Genomic DNA, 18,971 nt, shown 5'->3' with positions numbered 1-18,971 from the left:
GTCTCCTCTTCTTTAAGGAAACAAGAACACCACCACACATACATACACACACACACACACACACACACACACACACACACACACACACACACGTTGGAAAACCTGCTGCAGGTCTGCTACAGAAATGACAAAATCTAGCCTACCTCCTAGAACACAACTAGCCTCTGCTTCAAAAGCCACTTTTCGTCCTGAGAACATCTTTTAAAAGAGCTAAAACTCTAGAAATACGGCCCCAGGACTGGCTCGTGTTTGCAGCATCTCCTCTTTTCTAGTTGCCAACTCTGGGGGCTCCTGGGTCTCGGGATGTGCCCTTGAGAACCTGTGCATGAATTCAGAGGCAGCAGGGCAGCGTGGCCCGCCTGGGTGCGCCCAACTCCCTCCAACCCAACCAACCAGCCTCGCGCTCCCCCCGGTGCACCCACAGCTGCCAGAGAAAGGGCAGCTGCCGGGCGGGGGCAGGCACCCTCCCTCGATCTGCTCTCTGTAGTAAACAATGTCTTTTCTTGGCTTCCCTTTTGCATGTTGTAGAAAAAAAAAAAAACCTGAAGTACTTTTTAAAAATTCAGATTCCTGGATCTCCTCTCATACTTTATGATACAAACATCTAGACACAAATGCCCAGGAATCTGTATTTATTTTTAGTCCACTAAATTGATTTTTCTGTCAAGGTTGAGAACCACTGTAATCACATCTTTGCTTGGCCCCTGTTTGAGACTCAGGCATTACGAACAGAAATTACATAAAATCCTCGAGCAGCTCTAAGCCAGGTCTCCCTCCATGGTCTCTTTTTTGACTTACGTCACTGCTTTCTGCTCAGGCCCATTTATACTCTTAAACATTATTGAGGACAACAAAAGAGCTTTTCTTTATGTGGGCTATACCTATCATGTTTAACACACTAGAAATTAAAATGGAAAAAATTTAAATATTTAATAAACTCTTTACCTGCTAACATAAATAATATAGGTTTATTTTTTAAAAAACTTATTTTCCAGAATCCAAAAAATTGGTGAGAAGAGTGACATTGTTTGACATTTTTATAAATCTCTTTAATGTATGGTTTAATAGAAGACAGCTGGGTTCTCATACTTGCCTTTGCATTTGGTCTGTTGCTATTATCACACATCATGCTGTCTCTGGAAAACTCCATCAAACACTCACGAGAGAATGAGAGAAAGAAAAGCAAATAATGGCTTAGTATTACTAGGAACATAATTTTGACTTCAAGGAGACCCCCTTGAAAGGGGTCTTCAGGGTCCCCCAGTGATCCACAGACCACATTTTGAGGACCCCTGTTCTGCATCACCACTTCTCCTACATTCCCTCCACCTTCACGTACAGGCTCATTTCTCTAATTTCAGCATTGGTATATTTCAATGACTTTTTATTTTTATGACTCTTCACCTTTTTTCCCTAATTGTGTGCATATGAAAATCAACAGCTTTAAGAAACAGAAATCCTGGCTTCCCTGGTGGCGCAGTGGTTGAGAGTCCGCCTGCCGATGCAGGGGACACGGGTTCATGCCCCAGTCCAGGAAGATTCCACATGCCACGGAGCGGCTGGGCCCGTGAGCCATGGCTGCTGAGCCTGTGCGTCCGGAGCCTGTGCTCCACAACGGGAGAGGCCCACATACTGCCAAAAAAAAAAAAGAAAGAAAGAAAAAAAAAGAAACAGAAATCCATTCAAGCTAGGTTAAACCAAGGGAGATTTATGGTAAAGATACAAGGGAATCTCACAAAACTCCATGTGGGAGGTACAGCTAGGTTCCCACTGTGTTTTCTTCCCAGACTCCGTGGCTCTGCACATAGGCCAGCTCTGCCCTCTTCATACTGGGGTCCACTTGCAAGGCTCCTACTCTCCCAAGGAAGTTTCAGGTTACCATGAGGTAAACTGATGCATCACTTTAAAGCTCCATGTAGGTAACTTCTTACTATCAAGTCTTGATTCTAAAATCCTAGGTGAGAAAGTCTGGTTGGCCAAGCGTGAAGACGTTAACAAGAGGGGGTGGTGGAGACAGACCTTCAAGATGGCGGAGGAGTGAGACGCGGAGATCACCTTCCTCCCCACAAATACATCAGAAATACATCTACATGTGGGACGACGCCTACAGCACACCTACTGAATGATGGCACAAGAACTCAGACCTCCCAAAAGGCAAGGAACTCCCCACATACCTGGGTGGGGCAAAAGAAAAAAGACTAAACAGAGACAAAAGAATAGGGACGGGCCCTGCACCAGTGGGAGGGAGCCGAGAAGGAGGAAAGGTGTCCACACACTAGAGGCCCCTTCGCGGGCGGAGACTGCGGGTGGCGGAGGGGGAAGCTCCGGAGCCGCGGAGGAGAGCGCGGCCACAGGGTGCGGAGGGCAAAGCGGAGAGATTCCCGCACAGAGGAAAGGTGCCGACCGGCACTCACCAGCCCGAGAGACTTCTCTGCTCACCCACTGGGATAGGAGGGGGCTGGGAGCTGAGGTTCGGGGTTCGGAGGTCTGATCCCAGGGAGACAACTGGGGTTGGCTGCGTGAACACAGCCTGAAGGGGGCTAGTGCTCCACAGCTAGATGGGAGGTGGTCGGGAAAAATGTCTGGACCTGCTTAAGAGGCAAGAGACCACTGTTTTGGGGTGCACGAGGAGAGGGGATTCAGAGCACCGCCTAAATGACCTCCAGAGAGGGGCGCGAGCCGCGGTTCTCAGCGCGGACCCCAGAGACGGGCATGAGATGCTAACGCTGCTGCTGCCGCCACCAAGACGCCTGTGTGCGAGCACAGGTCACTCTCCACACCGGCCCTCCCGGGAGCCTGTGCAGCCCGCCACTGCCGGGGTCCCGGGATCCAGGGACAACTTCCCCGGGAGAACGCGCGGCGCGCCTCAGGCTGGTGCAACGTCACGTTGGCCTCTGCTGCTGCAGGCTCGCCCCGCACTGTGTACCCCTCCCTCCCCCCGGCCTGAGTGAGCCAGAGCCCCCGAATCAGCTGCTCCTTTAACCCCGTCCCGTCTGGGCGGGAACAGACGCCCTCATGGAGAGGCCGGGCCAAATCCAAAGCTGAACCCCAGGAGCTGTGCGAACAAAGAAGAGAAAGGGAAATTTCTCCCAGCAGCCTTAGGAGCAGCGGATTAAATCTCCGCAATCACCCTGATGCACCCTGCATCTGTGGAATACCTGAATAGACAACAAATCATCCGAAAATTGAGGAGGTGGACTTTGGGAGGAACTGTAGACTTGGGGCTTGCTTTCTGCATCTAATTTCTTTCTGGTCTTATGTTAATCTGAGTTTAGTATTTAGAGTTTATTATCATTGGTAGATTTGTTTATTGATTTGCTTGCTCTCTTCCTTTCTTCTTCTTTTTAAATAACATTTTTTTTCTCTTTTTGTGAGTGGGTATGTGTATGCTTCTTTGTGTGATTTTGCCTGTATAGCTGTGTTTTACCATTTGTCCCAGGGTTCTGTCTGTCTGGTTTTTTTGTTTTTATTTTTTTTAGTATAGTTTTTACTGCTTGATATCACTGGTGGATTTGATTTTTGGTTTGGGTGCTCTCTTCTTTCTTTTTTCTTCTTCTTTTTAATTTTTTTAATTACTTTTTAATTTTTTTATTTTTAATAATTTTTTAATTTTCAAATTTTAATTATTTAATTTTTTTCTTTCTTTCTTTGTTTCTCCCTTTTCCTCTGAGCCATGTGGCTGACAGGGTCTAGGTGCTCCAGCTGGGTATCAGGCCTGAGCCTCTGAGGTGGGAGGGCCAACTTCAGGACATTGATCCACAGAGACTTCCCAGCTCCACATCACATCAAACAGTGAAAGCTCTCCCAGAGATCTCCATCTCAACGCTAAGACCCAGCTCCACTCAACAACCAGCAAGCTACAGTGCTGGACACCCTATGCCAAACAACTAGCAAGACAGGAACACAACCCCATCCATTAGCAGAGAGGCTGCCTAAAATCATAATAAGGTCACCAACACCCCAAAACACACTACTGGATGCGGTCCTGTGCACCAGAAAGACAAGATCCAGCGTCATCCACCAGAACATGGGCACCAGTCCCCTCCACCAGGAAGCCTACACAACCCACTGAACCAACCTTAGCCACTAGGGGCAGACACCAAAAAAAATGGGAACTACAAACCTGCAGCCTATGAAAAGTAGACCCCAAACACAGTAATTTAAGCAAAATGAGAAAACAGAGAAACACACAGCAGATGAAGGAGCAAGGTAAAAACCCACCAGACCAAACAAATGAAGAGGAAATAGGCAGTCTACCTGAAAAAAAATTCAGTGTAATGATAGTAAACATGATCCAAAATCTTGGAAATAGAATGGAGAAATTACAAGGAACGTTTAACAAGGTCCTAGAAGAACTAGAGAGCAAACAAACAGTGATGAGCAACAAAATAAATGAAATTAAAAAGTCTCTACAAGGAATCAATAGTGGAATAACTGAGGCAGAAGAACAGATAAGTGACCTGTAAGATAAAATAGTGGAAATAACTACTGCAAAGCAGAAAAAAGAAAAAAGAATGAAAAGACTTGAGGACAGTCTCAGAGACCTCTGGGACAACATTAAATGCACCAACATTCGAATTATAGGGGTCCCAGAAGAAGAGAAAAAGAAAGAGTTAAGAAAATATTTGAAGAGATTAGGGTTGAAAACATCCCTAATATGGGAAAGGAAATAGTCAATCAAGTCCAGGAAGCACAGAGAGTCCCATACAGGATAAATCCAAGGAGAAACATGCCAAGACACATATTAATCAAACTATCAAACATTAAATACAAAGAAAAAATACTAAAAGCAGCAAGGGAAAAAAACAAATACCATACAAGGGAATCCCCATAAGGTTAACAGCTGATCTTTCAGGAGAAACTCTGCAAGCCAGAAGGGAGTGGACCACATATTTAAAGTGATGAAAGGGAAAAACCTACAACCAAGATTACTCTACCCAGCAAGGATCTCATTCAGATTCAATGGAGAAATTAAAAACTTTACAGATAAGCAAAAGTTAAGAGAATTCAGCACCACCAAACCAGCTTTACAACAAATGCTAGAGGAACTTCTCTAGGCAGGAAACACAAGAGAAGGAAAGGGCCTACCAAAACAAACCGAAAACAATTAAGAAAATGGCAATAGGAACACACATATCGATAATTACCTTAAAGGTAATTGGATTAAATGCTCCAACCAAAAGACACAGACTGGCTGAATGGATACCAAAACAAGACCCATACATATGCTGTCTACAAGAGACCCACTTCAGACCTAGGGACACATACAGACTGAAAATAATAGGACGGAAAAAGATATTCCATGCAAATGGAAATCAAAAGAAAAATGGAGTAGCAATTCTCATATCTGACAAAATAGACTTTAAAATAAGGACTATTACAAGAGACAAAGAAGTACACTACATAATGATCAAGGGATCAATCCAAGAAGAAGATATAACAATTGTTAATATTTATGCACTCAACATAGGAGCACCTCAATATAATAAGGCAAATGCTAACAGCCATAAAAGGGGAAATCAAGAGTAATGCAATCATAGTAGGGGACTTTAACACCCCACTTTCACCAATGGACAGATCATCCAAAATGAAAATAAATAAGGAAACACAAGCTTTAAATGACACATTTAACAAGATGGACTTGATTGATATTTATAGGACATTCCATCCAAAAACAACAGAATACACTTTCTTCTCAAGTGCTCATGGAACATTCTCCAGGATAGACCATATCTTGGGTCACAAATCAAGCCCTGGTAAATTTAAGAAAACTGAAATTGTATCAAGTATCTTTTCCAAAAACAACACTATGAGACTAGATACCAATTACAGGAAAAAATCTGTAAAAACTACAAACACATGGAGGCTAAATAATACGCTAGTAAATAACCAAGAGATCACTGAAGAAATCAAAGAGGAACTCAAAAAAATACCTAGAAACAAATGACAATGAAAACACACAGACCCAAAACCTATAGGATGTGGCAAAAGCAGTTCTAAGAGGGAAGTTCATAGGAATAAAATCTTACCTCAAGAAACAAGAAAAATCTCAAATAAACAACCCAACCTCACACCTAAAGCAATTAGAGAAAGAAGAAAAAAAAAACTCAATTTAGCAGAAGGAAAGACATCATAAAGATCAGATCAGAAATAAATGAAAAAGAAGTGAAGGAAATGAGAGCAAAAATCAATAAAACTAAAAGCTGGTTCTTTGAGAAGATAAACAAAGTTGATAAGAAGATAAATAAAGTTGATAAACCATTAGCCAGACTCATCAAGAAAAAAAGGGAGAAGACTCAAATCAACAGAACTAGAAATGAAAAAGGAGAAGTAACAACTGACACTGCAGAAATACAAAAGATCATGAGAGATTAGTACAAGCAACTATATGCCAATAAAATGGACAACCTGGAAGAAATGGGAAAATTCTTAGAAAAGCACAACCTTCTGAGACTGAACCAGGAAGAAATAGAAAGTACAAACAGACCAATCACAAGTACTGAAATTGAGACTGTGATTAAAAATATTCCAACAAACAAAAGCCCAGGACCAGATGGCTTCACAGGTGAATTCTATCAAACATTTAGAGAACAGCTAACACCTACCCTTCTGAAACTCTTCCAAAATATAGCAGAGGGAGGAACATTCCCAAACTCATTCTACGAGGCCACCATTACCCTGATACCAAAACCAGACAAAGATGTCACACAAAAAAGAAAACTACAGGCCAGTATCACTGATGAACATAGACGCAAAAATCCTCAATAAAATACTAGCAGACAGAATCCAGCAGCACATTAAAAGGATCATACACCATGATCAAGTGGGGTTTATCCAAGGAATGCAAGGAGTCTTCAATATACACAAATCAATCAATGTGGTAAACCATATTAAGAAATTGAAGGAGAAAAGCCACATGATCATCTCAATAGATGCAGAAAAAGCTTTTGACAAAATTCAACACCCATTTATGATCAAAAAAAAAAACCCTCCAGCAAGTAGGCATAGAGGGAACTTACCTCAACATAATAAAGGCCATATATGACAAACCCACAGCCAACCTCGTTCTCAAAGGTGAAAAACTGAAACCATTTCCTCTAAGACCAGGAACAAGACAAAGTTGTCCACTCTCACCACCATTATTTAACATAGTTTTGGAAGTTTTAGCCACAGCAATCAGAGAAGAAAAAGAAATAAAAGGAATCCAAATCAGAAAAGAAGTAAAGCTGTCAGTGTTTGCAGAGGTCATGATACCATACATAGAGAATCCTAAAGATTTCACCAGAAAACTACTAGAGCTAACCAATGAATTTGCTAAAGTAGCAGGATACAAAATTAATGCACAGAAATCTCTTGCATTCCTATACACTAACAATGAAAAATCTGAAAGAGAAATTAAGGAAACACTCCCATTTACCATTGCAACAAAAAGAATAAAATACCTAGGAATAAACCTACCTAAGGAGACAAAAGACCTGTATGCAGAAAAAAATAAGACACTGATGAAATAAATTAAAGATGATACCAACAGATGGAGAGATATACCATGTTCTTGGATTGGAAGAATCAACATTGTGAAAAAGACTATACTACCCAAAGCAATCTACAGATTCAATGCAATCCCTATCAAACTACCAATGGCATTTTTCACAGAACTAGAACAAAAAATTTCACAATTGGTATGGAAACACAAAAGACTCCAAATAGCCAAAGCAATCTTGAGAAAGAAAAACAGAGCTGGAGGAATCAGGCTCCTGGACTTCAGACTATACTGCAAAGCTACAGTAATCAAGACAGTGTGGTACTGGCACAAAAACAGAAATAGAGATCAATGCAACAGGATAGAAAGCCCAGAGATAAACCCACACACATATGGTCACCTTATTTTTGACAAAGGTGGCAAGAATATACAATGGAGAAAAGACAGCCTATTCAGTGAGTGGTGCTGTGGAAACTGGACAGCTACACGTAAAAGAATGAAACTAGAACACTTCCTAACACCATACACAAAAATAAACTGAAAAAGGATTAAAGACCTAAATGTAAGGCCAGACACTATAAAGGAAAACATAGGCTGAACACTCTTTGACATAAATCACAGCAAGATCCTTTTTGACCCACCTCCTAGAGAAGTGGAAATAAAAACAAAATAAACAAATGGGACCTAATGAAACTTAAAAGCTTTTGCACAGCAAAGGAAACCATAAACAAGACAAAAAGACACCCCTCAGAATGGGAGAAAATATTTGCAAATGAAGCAACTAACAAAGGATTAATCTCCAAAATATACAAGCAGCTAATGCAGCTGCTCAATATCAAAAAACAAACAACCCAATCCAAAAATGGGCAGAAGACTTAAATAGAGATTTCTCCAGAGAAGATATACAGATTGCCCACAAACATGTGAAAGAATGCTCAACATCACTAATCATTAGAGAAGTGCAAATCAAAACTACAATGAGGTATCACCTCACACCAGTCAGAATGGCCATCATCAAAAAATTTACAAACAATAAATGCTGCAGAGGGTGTGGAGAAAAGGTAACCCTCCTACACTGTTGGTGGGATTTAAAACACTAAAAATAGAACTACCATACGACTCAGTAATCCCACTACTGGGCATATACCCTGAGAAAACCATAATTCAAAAAGAGTCATGTACCACAATGTTCATTGCAGCTCTGTTTACAGTAGCCAGGACATAGAGGCAACCTAAGTGTCCTTCGATAGATGAATGGATAAAAATGATGTGGCACATATATACAATGTAATATTTTTACTCAGCCATAAAAAGAAACGAAATTGAGTTATTTGTAGTGAGGTGGATGGATGTAGAGTCTGTCATACAGAATGAAGTAAGTCAGAAAGAGAAAAACAAATACTGTGTTCTAATACATATATATGGAATCTAAAAAAAAAAAAAAAAAAAAAAAAAAAAGTCCTGAAGAACCTAGGGGCAGGACAGGAATAAAGATGCAGATGTAGAGAAAGGACTTGGGGACACTGGGAGGGGGAAAGGTAAGCTGGGATGAAGTGAGAGAGTGGCATGGACATATATACACTATCAAACGTAAAATAGATAGCTAGTAGGAAGCAGCCACATAGCAGAGGGAGATCAGCTCGGTGCTCTGTGACCACCTAGAGGGGTGGGATAGGGAGGACGGGAGGGAGACGCAAGAGGGAAGATTTATGGGGATATATGTATACGTATAGCTGATTCACTTTGTTATAAAGCAGAAACTAGCACACCATTGTAAAGAAATTATACTCCAATAAAGATGTTAAAAAAAAAAAAGACGGAAGAGGGGTGGTGGAGCATCAGATGTTTTATTTATATCCATAGAGACAGAGTGTACATCAGGGACCACACAAGTAATCAAATAATAAAACTTGGTTCTCAACCCTGGCTGTTCAACCCTTGCCTAATTAAGTGAGATCATACGCCAGGGTTACTACTGCATTGGGCTGCCCCATTTAGCCTGTGTGGCTTCACATAGAACAGTATATGTGTGGTAGAGGTAGCAGGCATCCCTAGCACAGACTGTCAGCGCTGTTGGCTAGAAATATAACATGAACCACGTATGCAGTTTAGAATAGTCACATTCGAAAAGTAAAAGTAAACTGGGGAAATCAATTAACATATTTTAACACAATACATCCAATATATTATCTCCACATGTCATCAGTATAAAAAAGCAATAATAAGAAATTTTACATCCTTTTGTACTAATGTCTTCAAAATCAGTGTTTATAAAATACATTCTAATCGGTACATTAAATTTTCATCAGACATACTTGATCTATACTTAGGGTTCATAAAATTTATAGCTGCAATAGCAAATCCATGTACCCAAGTTGTTCCACACATACTTAGATCTTTTCGAGTAGCTGAATCAAGTATCCGTTTTTTACATTTTAATTAATTATAATTGAATTGAATTTAAAATTCCATTCTTCAGCTGCATTAGCCACATTTCAAGAGCTCAACAGCCACATATGACTCGGGGCTGCATTTCAGACACTGCAGGACTAGACTGAGAGCCAGAATCTGGTCTTTTCTACTCTTTTGTGCTTCCCACAGCACGGGTACCCAGTAACTACTGTTGATGGAAACTGTCGGATTTAGAATTGCTGAAATCTAATTGCTGAAGGACGCTTAGAGGTTACACATAAAATTTTGTTTAATTGCATCATTTTAAATGCATTAAAGAACCCTGTTAGTTAAAGGAATCCTATAATGACTTAATTCATTCATCAAATAAATCAGCTTTCCGTCATTCGTATTAAAAAAAAAAAAGATTTTCTTATATTAGGTTTATTTTAGGCAAGGCACAAAGCCAACTGAAGGCCATTCGACAAATGAGTAATCTGAGGAGCCGTAAGTCACATCCTCCACCCTCAGGAAGCTGAAGCGAGTTTTGCAGAAGTACTTGAAAACCTGAAACAAAGATGTGTGATTTCTGGTTCTGTTTGTCTGATACTGGCTGCATTTCAGCCCACTGCGAGAGGTGATGGAAATTGTGCGCGAAGGTTGGCTAAGCGAGCTAACAGCCTTGACCTCTTTCCAACAGATGGCACTGTAATCAAAGGGACTGCTCCATGACCCCACAAATCCAGTTTGTATAACCATTTCTGAAATCTGTGCTTATTATATGCCAAAGCTAGCCTATATGGACACAGCCCATTTGACTGAACAGAATTATGTAAAGCTTCCCTTTGTTCAATCAAATAAGCATTTGAATGTTTAGTGTTAGCCAGACAAGCTGTGCATTTCTTCATTCATTCATCAAACGCTTTTTGAGTGCTATCAAGTATCAGGTGCCATGACAGGGATCTAGAAACACAAGGAAAAGTAAAAATAGGTCCTTCCTGTAAGGAGTTCACAGCCTGTTAGGAAAGTTAGACATACACATAAATAACTGCAAAATAGTGAAATTCAGCACCGTGAAAGAGAGATACGATTCTGTGTCAGGAGGGTGGAGAAGAGGAGAACTGAGGAATGTTTTTTGTGTAGGGACACCCTTGCGATGGGTATAGAAAGCTGGATAGTTGCCACCAAACAAAGGCGGAGGGGGGCTGGGCAATGAGCACCCCTGAAATGGGAACTAGACACACAAGAGCCTCCTATGCGCCCCTTGCTTCCACTCTGGCCCATGGGCTGCCTGGCAGTCACACAGCTGTCCTCATGGTCCTTTTAAAATGTCAGGTTCCATCCCTCCCTGACCTCAAACTTCCAGCAGCTTCCTATCACAACTGGAATAAAATCCGAAGTCCTTGCCGCGGTCTGTAGACCTTACATGACAGATCCATGCTGTATCAGAGACCTCCCTTCCTTCAGTGTTCACCATTTCAGCCACACTAGCCTCCTTGATGTTCTTCAAACCTTCCAGGCAAGCTCCTTTGCAAACGCCTTTGCGAAGTGCCTTCTTAGACGATACTACATACACCAGCGCCCTCCTATCACTCTCTAGCCCGTTGCCCTGCTTTATTTCTCTACACAGCACTCAGGACTATGATACTATACATGTACTAGCTATTCACCTGTGTAATGTCTAACCGCGAGGGCAGGGGTCTGATCTGTTTTGTTCACAGCTGCATCATCAGTGCCTAGGAGAGGCCTGGCACAAGGTGGGCTCCCCAAAAGTATTTGTAGAATGAGTGAAGAATCAAATGAGCCGAGGAAAACTATGTATATTTCAAGAGATTGCAAGTATCCAGCACCGCTAGCCCACGGGGGAGGAAGGCAGGTAGGAACAGCTAGGAGTGGATGGGAGCTCAGTGACCAGGTCATGAAGGGCCCAGTACTACTGACTAAGGGATTTGGGCTGTGTTCTGAGGACGGTGGGGAGCCAGTGAAGCCCGTTAAGGAAGCGAATGACGCAATGAGATCTGCATGTTTAAAAGATGAGTCAGGCTGCCATGGGGTAGGATGGAGAGGTATGGGAGGCAAGAAGGATGTTTGGATACTTTTGCAATCATCTCAGTTTCCCTGTCTGTAAAATGGAGAGAACAACATCATCTGAGTTGCAGGCAACGTGATGACTAAGAGAGTTAAAGCACACGAAACACTTACCACGGTACCTGGCAATAGGAAGCTAACATTACCCATTCTCCATTACCATCAATATTAGGGAAGCTTGGAGACGTCCACAGGTGACTGACTGCTTGGAGGGGGGTGCCTTTAATCCTGATAGGATCTACAGAAAGAACTCATTTCTGGGAACAGAAAATAAATTCTATTTTGGGCAAGCTCAGTTTGAAATAGCTGTGGGATATCCAGTGAGATCTATGGTTGGCAGTCTGATATAAAGGTCCGAAGCTCAGAAGGGAAGTTTAAACCAAAGATAAAGATTCAGAGGAATCCTTTACTTTACAGGCAATTGACTTGGTCCCCTGGAAGCAAACTCTGAATCCAAAGTACTCAAAGTAAACCCACCAGAGTAAAAAGCCTCAACAATAAATCATCTTGTTGAGCTGAAAAGCAAAATACCATGACAGGAATTGACTCTAATTCTGAGCCTCTCAGTAACTCCTACGATGTTCACAAAGTCCCCCTCTGCATTTCTTCTGGGCACAGAGAGAAGAGCCTCACGTATGTACAGTTTTTCCCACGTCCGGCTCCAACTTCCTGTTTTCCAATGTACCCATACAAGAAAAGGCTGAATAAGCTCCAAAAGTCTAAATATTATAGCTGAGAGGCCTCTCAGTTTTGAAGACATTTTCCTCTGAGCTGAATGAATTCTAAAACTCACAGTATTCTACTCCTGCTTCAAGGATCGGAGGATTCGTGTGTGAAGTATGGTGTATGGTGCTGGGGTGGGGGGGGGTGTGACTCCACTGAGTCCCAGGGGCTTGAGGTTTAAGAAGACAAGGATGGAGGTGGCTCTGCAGCGGATGCAGAAAAAAAGGCTTGAGGTTCGAAGACAAACAATCGACTCCGGTGCCACTGAAAGGGCAGTGGAACTAGGCTCACGCGTGCATTCACTCACTCGTTAAACAAATAGCCGCGTAAAACCGAAAATATTCCTCTGCCACCTGCAGAGGAAGCCAGAGTGAACGAGACAGACGTGGTCCTTCGTGGGGCTTTGCGTCCCGTCTCCTGTCTCCTGGAATCCTTGCGGGTATCTAAAATGTAAGGCAAACCCTCTTAATTTTCATTCAGTCATTCGACAAAAATGTTTTGAGAGTGCAGTGTTGCCCTCTAGGGTTACAATGTTGACTAAGACTGCGCAATTACCGTTCAGTTTAAATGTCATGGTGAAGCAAACACAGTGTGAAAGTAGAGGCTGTAGGAAGGAGTCTGTGAGAGGATAAGCTTGTCCACGAATTCTTTGGCATTGCCCCCCACTCCCCTGAGAGATGTCTATGTCCTCCTCCCTTCAGTCTGGCCTGGTTCTGAGACTGTGTTGACCAGCAGACTGTGACAAAAGTGATGCCTCACCCAGCCTTTGAAGCGTAGTGGTAGCTCCTCTAGAATGCGCATGCTCTAGAATGCATATGCTCTAGAATGCGCATGCTCTAGAATGCACATGCTCTAGAATGCATATGCTCTAGAATGCGCATGCTCTAGAATGCACATGCTCTAGAATGCATGCTCTAGAATGCGCATGCTCTAGAATGCATATGCTCTAGAATGCATGCTCTAGAATGCGCATGCTCTAGGGAAAGCCAGCTGCCATGTAATGGGTCTGACTGTCCCTGAGGCTGCCGTGCCGTGAGAAAGCTCAAGCTGGCTGTGTAGAGAGGCTGTGGGAAGAGAGAGGCCCAGCGAGCTCTGGTTATTCAGCTGTTCCAGCCAGGTGACGACAACTGAGGAAAGAAGCTGTCTTGAATATTTCATGTTGGACGGTGCTATGGTCTGAACGTTTGTGTCTCCCCCAAATTCATATGTTGAAATTCTGTCCCCAGTATGATGGTATCAGGAAGTGGGGCCTTGGGGAGGAGGTCATGAGGGTGGAGCCCTCGTACATGGGATTAGTGTTCTTATAAAAGAGACCCCCACAGAGATCTCTCATCCCTTCCACCATGTCAGGACACGGTATGAAGGAGTCAGCTATGAACCAGGAAGAGGACCCTCTCCAGATCATACTGGCACCTGGATCTCAGACTTCTAGCCTCCAGCATTCTAAGAAATATATTTCTGTTGTCTATAAGCTTCCCAGTCTGTGGTATTTTGTTACAGAAGCCCAACTGACCCACGACAGATGGGAAAGGCCTCTCTGAAGAGGTGGCATTTAGTTTAAGACATAAATGATGAGAAGAGTTTTGTTATGCAAGGATCAAGGAGAAGAGCAATCCAGGCAGTGGAAAGGGATGTTCAAAGATCCAGAGTTGGGGAAATCCTTGGAGTGTTCCAGGAGCTGAGAGGCAGCCAGTGTGGCTGGAGCTTGGAGAGCAAGAGGGAGAGCTGAAGATTAGACCAGTGAGACGACAGGGACACAGCAGGAAGGCCGTTGGCCATGGCATGGTATCTGAATTGTGTTCTAAGTATAATGGGAAGGCCTTAAACAATTTCAAACACAAAAGCAACATGATCTATACAGATGGCCAAGAGGCACATGAAGAGATGGTCAACATCCCTAATTATTAGAGAAATGCAAATCAAACCTACAATGAGGTACCAGTATGGAGGGTCCGCAAAAAACTAAAAATAGAGTTGCCATATGATCCAGAAATCCTACAACTGGGCATATATCTGGAGAAAACTATAATTCAGAAATGATACATGCACCCTATGCTCACAGCAGCACTATTCACAATAGCCACGGAAGCAACCTAAGTGTCCATCGACAGATGAATGGATAAAGAAGATGTGGTACATATATATAGTGGAATACTACTCAGTCATATAAAAAGAATGAAATAATGCCATTTGCAGCAACATGGATGCAACTAGAGATTATCATACTAAGTGAATCAAGTCAGAAAGAGAAAGACAAACACCGTACAATATCACTTATATGTGGAATCTAAAATGTGACGAAAATGAACCTATCTACAAAGCAGAAACAGACTCACAGACACAGACAACAGACTTGTAGTTGCCAGGGGGGAGAGGGGTAGGAGAGGGATGGGTTGGGAGTTGGGAGTTAGCAGATGCAAACTATGATATATGGAATGGATAAACAACAAGGCCCCACTGTATAGCACAGGGGACTACATTCAAAATCCTGCAATAAACCGTATCGGAAAAGAATATGAAAAAGAATGTGTATATTCATATAACTGATCACTTTGCTACACAGCAGAAATTAACACAACATTGTAAATCAACTATACTTCAATAAAATATTTTCTTAAAAAAGCAATATGATCTGTATTAAAATCCTAAGAGGATCCCTGTTGCTGCTATGCCAGCTCTGTGAGTACCAGCTCCGTGACTTTGATCACTGCTCTAATTCAGCACTGAATACCTGGCACACAGAAGGTGCCAACTCCCCAGCGCCCCCCCACCAAAAAAATGTTAAATGAATGACTTAAGAATAGATTAGAGAGGGATAAGGGTAAACGCAGGGACATGAGCAAGGAAGTCACTGTAATAACCCAGGTGAAAGACACTGGGCAAGGCTGGAGGTAGACAGAAGAGAGAAGTGTTGAGAAACAGTCAGAGGTAGAAGAAATTAGACTCAAGTTCCAGCTCTGAGATGTATCAGTCATATGACCTTGAGAAAATCAAATTCCTCGAGCTCCTAATTCTTCACCAGTAAAATCTCAATATTAGAATCTCTAATTCACATTGGTGTTGTGAGACTATTATGAGAAAATATAAGGAAAGCACTTTGTCTAACTGCATTGCTGGCTTGTATGAGGAGGCATTACTATGATTATTGCATTTTTTTCCCTCTGACCTGATGGATTAGTCAGAAACATTGTCACTGGTTTTTACAGTATCTCCTAGTTTTCTAGAACAGTGAGTACAGGAGTCCAATCTGTCTGGTCTCCGAGGCTGACAAGATGCTTTCATGAGCCATTCTGCCTCCTGAAGCTCTTCATCAAGGTCATTAAGAAGCCAGACATCTTCTATACCAGAAGCTTCTTTCCCCTTAGAGCAGGAGTTCTCGAACTTGAGCGCGTACCGGGAGCTCCTGGAAACCTTTAACCTTGTTAAAATGCTGACTTCTGAGCCCCACCCCCAGAGCTTCTGATGCAACAGACCTGAGAAGAACACCAAGAATTCCCATTTCTCGCAAGTGCCCAGGTGAGGCTGATGCTGCTAATTTGGGGTCAGCTTTGAGAACTGCCTTGGCTGGGCGTGCAATCAATTTCCTTTTCTGATTGGACAGTCTCCTCTATTTCTCAGATGACAGTCTCACAAAAATTCAAGAACCAACCAGAAAGATTTCTTCCAAGTTCTTAATATGAGATCGAGCTATTCTTGTTTTAAACAAGGTAGGTTTTAAAAGCACGGAGCCAAGATGCCTTGTTTCAAAACTGTGTATCAGCTGCATGACTGGGGCCAAGTACCTACCCTCTAGGATCAACATGAGGATAAAGAATAATGCACACAAAGCACTTAGAGACGCAGCTGGTACCAAGTAAGCACTTGATAAATGCTAGCTGTGAGCATTATTATTCCAGAGTGTGACTCATGTAATTGGTTGTATTACGGTTTTCACACAAAACCCAGTAGAAAGTGCAGCTTCAAATTTGTAACCCACCTCTAGAAAATGTATAGGACAGCACAGCAAACATTTCGGGAACAAACATCACTCCCAGCTTCATCTAGCTTTCAACTTACGTTTTCTTAGGACTCAAATTCCCCCACTTCACTTTAACTTTATTGAATTATTATATGGGTCTCTGTATGCCACTTTAAATCCTTCCTTAAATCAAGTGGATCCCATGTATAACAAAAAAGTTCTCCATTCATTTATGCAGCCACTCCACGAATAATCAAGGTGTTTCAGGGTCAAGATTCCTATACCCCAATTTCTTCAGGTACTGTTTTCCATTTTCAAGCACCTTAAGCACACAGCAATAATGGTAAACCATATATGCAAACCACACATAAGAATACGGTTGTTTCACATGTACCCACCCAATCAACTTTCTGTCCTATTGTTTCTTGGAACGATACAGAGTGTGTTCTACAAAGTCAAGCTGCCGTCCAACTTTTGCTGCCTTTCTCCTATTAAGATATCATTGACCTTCCACTGATGGAACACTGTCTTTCGGTTGTTTTTGTGGCACTGACTCATCCAAGAAGCAGTTATTGAATGTCTAGCACATCACACATCGTACAGGGCATCAGGGAGGCGCGAGTGCTCAAGATTCCACCTGTCCTCAAGGAACTTAGAATCTGCTCTTTGTTCTCAATAAACTCACTCTTTTCTAAAATACTTCATGTCTGGAACGTCTTCTTCCAACCGCGCATGGACCACAACACACATGCCTGGACCCTTCCTGTCTGAGCTTCTCCTCTGATGCCCCATTACCATACCAAGTACCCTTGGACCAAGGTATAAGAGACTCAGATTCCCTGTTACTCTGCTGAACACCTTAGTATAAGGTTGGTTACACAATCCTGAACCCCACCTGGTTCCAGCCACTGAAAGCTAGATCTCTGCTTGTAGATGCCATTGCTGATGGACTCCCTGGTCTTGTTTACTTGATCATTTTTTAATTGATGAACACACTCCCTCAACAGGATTTCTCACAAGAAACAAGTCAGTTTTTACTCCTACTCCTCTAACCAGAGGAAGTTAAACCCAATCCAAGGAGCCCAAAGGAAACTGGTACTAAACCATCACTTCATCTTGTTCTTGCCCCCAACCAAAATTCATCCTTCTATTCCTACACCCACACTCACATCCACGATTTTGGGAACATCTGAGAACAGAAACAAATACTTGGAGGAAAGGATGGCGCCATCAGAGTAATAGCACATGATAGGTTTTGTATTGGCAAATTAAAAGGTTACTTGCCCTCAAAACCCCAGGGCTTCCACACACACCCCCAAGAACAGCATCAGGAGGTGAATTTTCACCAAATCCTTACTGAAATAAGAAAAGGAAAAAAAAAACGAGTTTTTGTGAAATTAAATTTGGTCAATTTAAATTTAGTTTGGGGATCTGTTTTGATTAGCTACTGTCACAAATATCTTGGTGGTTTATTGCAATAAAAATAGATTTCTTACTGAGCTGGTAATTAAGCTATCGTATCTCTTCTCAAAACCCACCTTTTATACTCAGTTTTATGATGCTGGAGCTGGAATTCAGCGAACCACACTATGCTTTGTTTCCTGGAGTTTCTACCAGTACGAGGTCCCAGAAGGGACCTGCAAGGCTGGAGGAGGAATAAGGGATGTGCTCCTTCCTGGGCCTATCTGGGGGGTTTGCTTGTTTTTTCATGTTTTTGTGGGTTGCTTTGTTTTGCTACACCCATCAATGTCACCTGAGCACCACTTCTTACCTGGCGGCAGCAGCTAGTTCTAGAAGCAGTTGGTTCCGGTTTCCAGTTTATTTCCTCTTTCCCAGAAGAAGCCTCATCAAGCTCCCAGAGATTATCAGTACCACACTGCAGGCCACTGTCCCCTCCTCAGAAGTCAGAGTTACAGCTCCACACTCGCTCACTCAGAATCCAGTGAAAATATTCCGAGTTGACAGTGGCCTTCCGCATGGCCATGTGGGCACTCCGGCTCCTGTTACCCTGTGACTCAGCCACTACCAAGGAACACGATCTTTCGCGGGAAACTTAGCACCTGCCCCCACACATGGAGGATGAGAGTGAGGAGGATTGTGGGGAATGAAAGTGAGGAGGATTGTGGGGGATGAGAGTGAGGAGGGTTGTGGGGGTTTTTACTGGCCAGGGCCGTGAGCGTGAGCCTCACTTCCGTCCTATCCCCAGGGCCCATGTAACTGCAAGGGACGCTGGGAACTGTAGTCCATCTGTGGCTTGTGCTGAATGCAGGGCAGTCACTGCCCCAATGTCCTTCCAACCCTTGGATGTTAAAAACGTCCTTTCTTTTTTAT

Source organism: Kogia breviceps, chromosome 7, assembly GCF_026419965.1.
Source record: "Kogia breviceps isolate mKogBre1 chromosome 7, mKogBre1 haplotype 1, whole genome shotgun sequence".
NCBI classification, from domain to species: Eukaryota; Metazoa; Chordata; class Mammalia; order Artiodactyla; family Physeteridae; genus Kogia; species Kogia breviceps.
The sequence above is the reverse complement of the archived record's forward strand: the minus strand, read 5'-3'. Positions refer to the sequence as shown.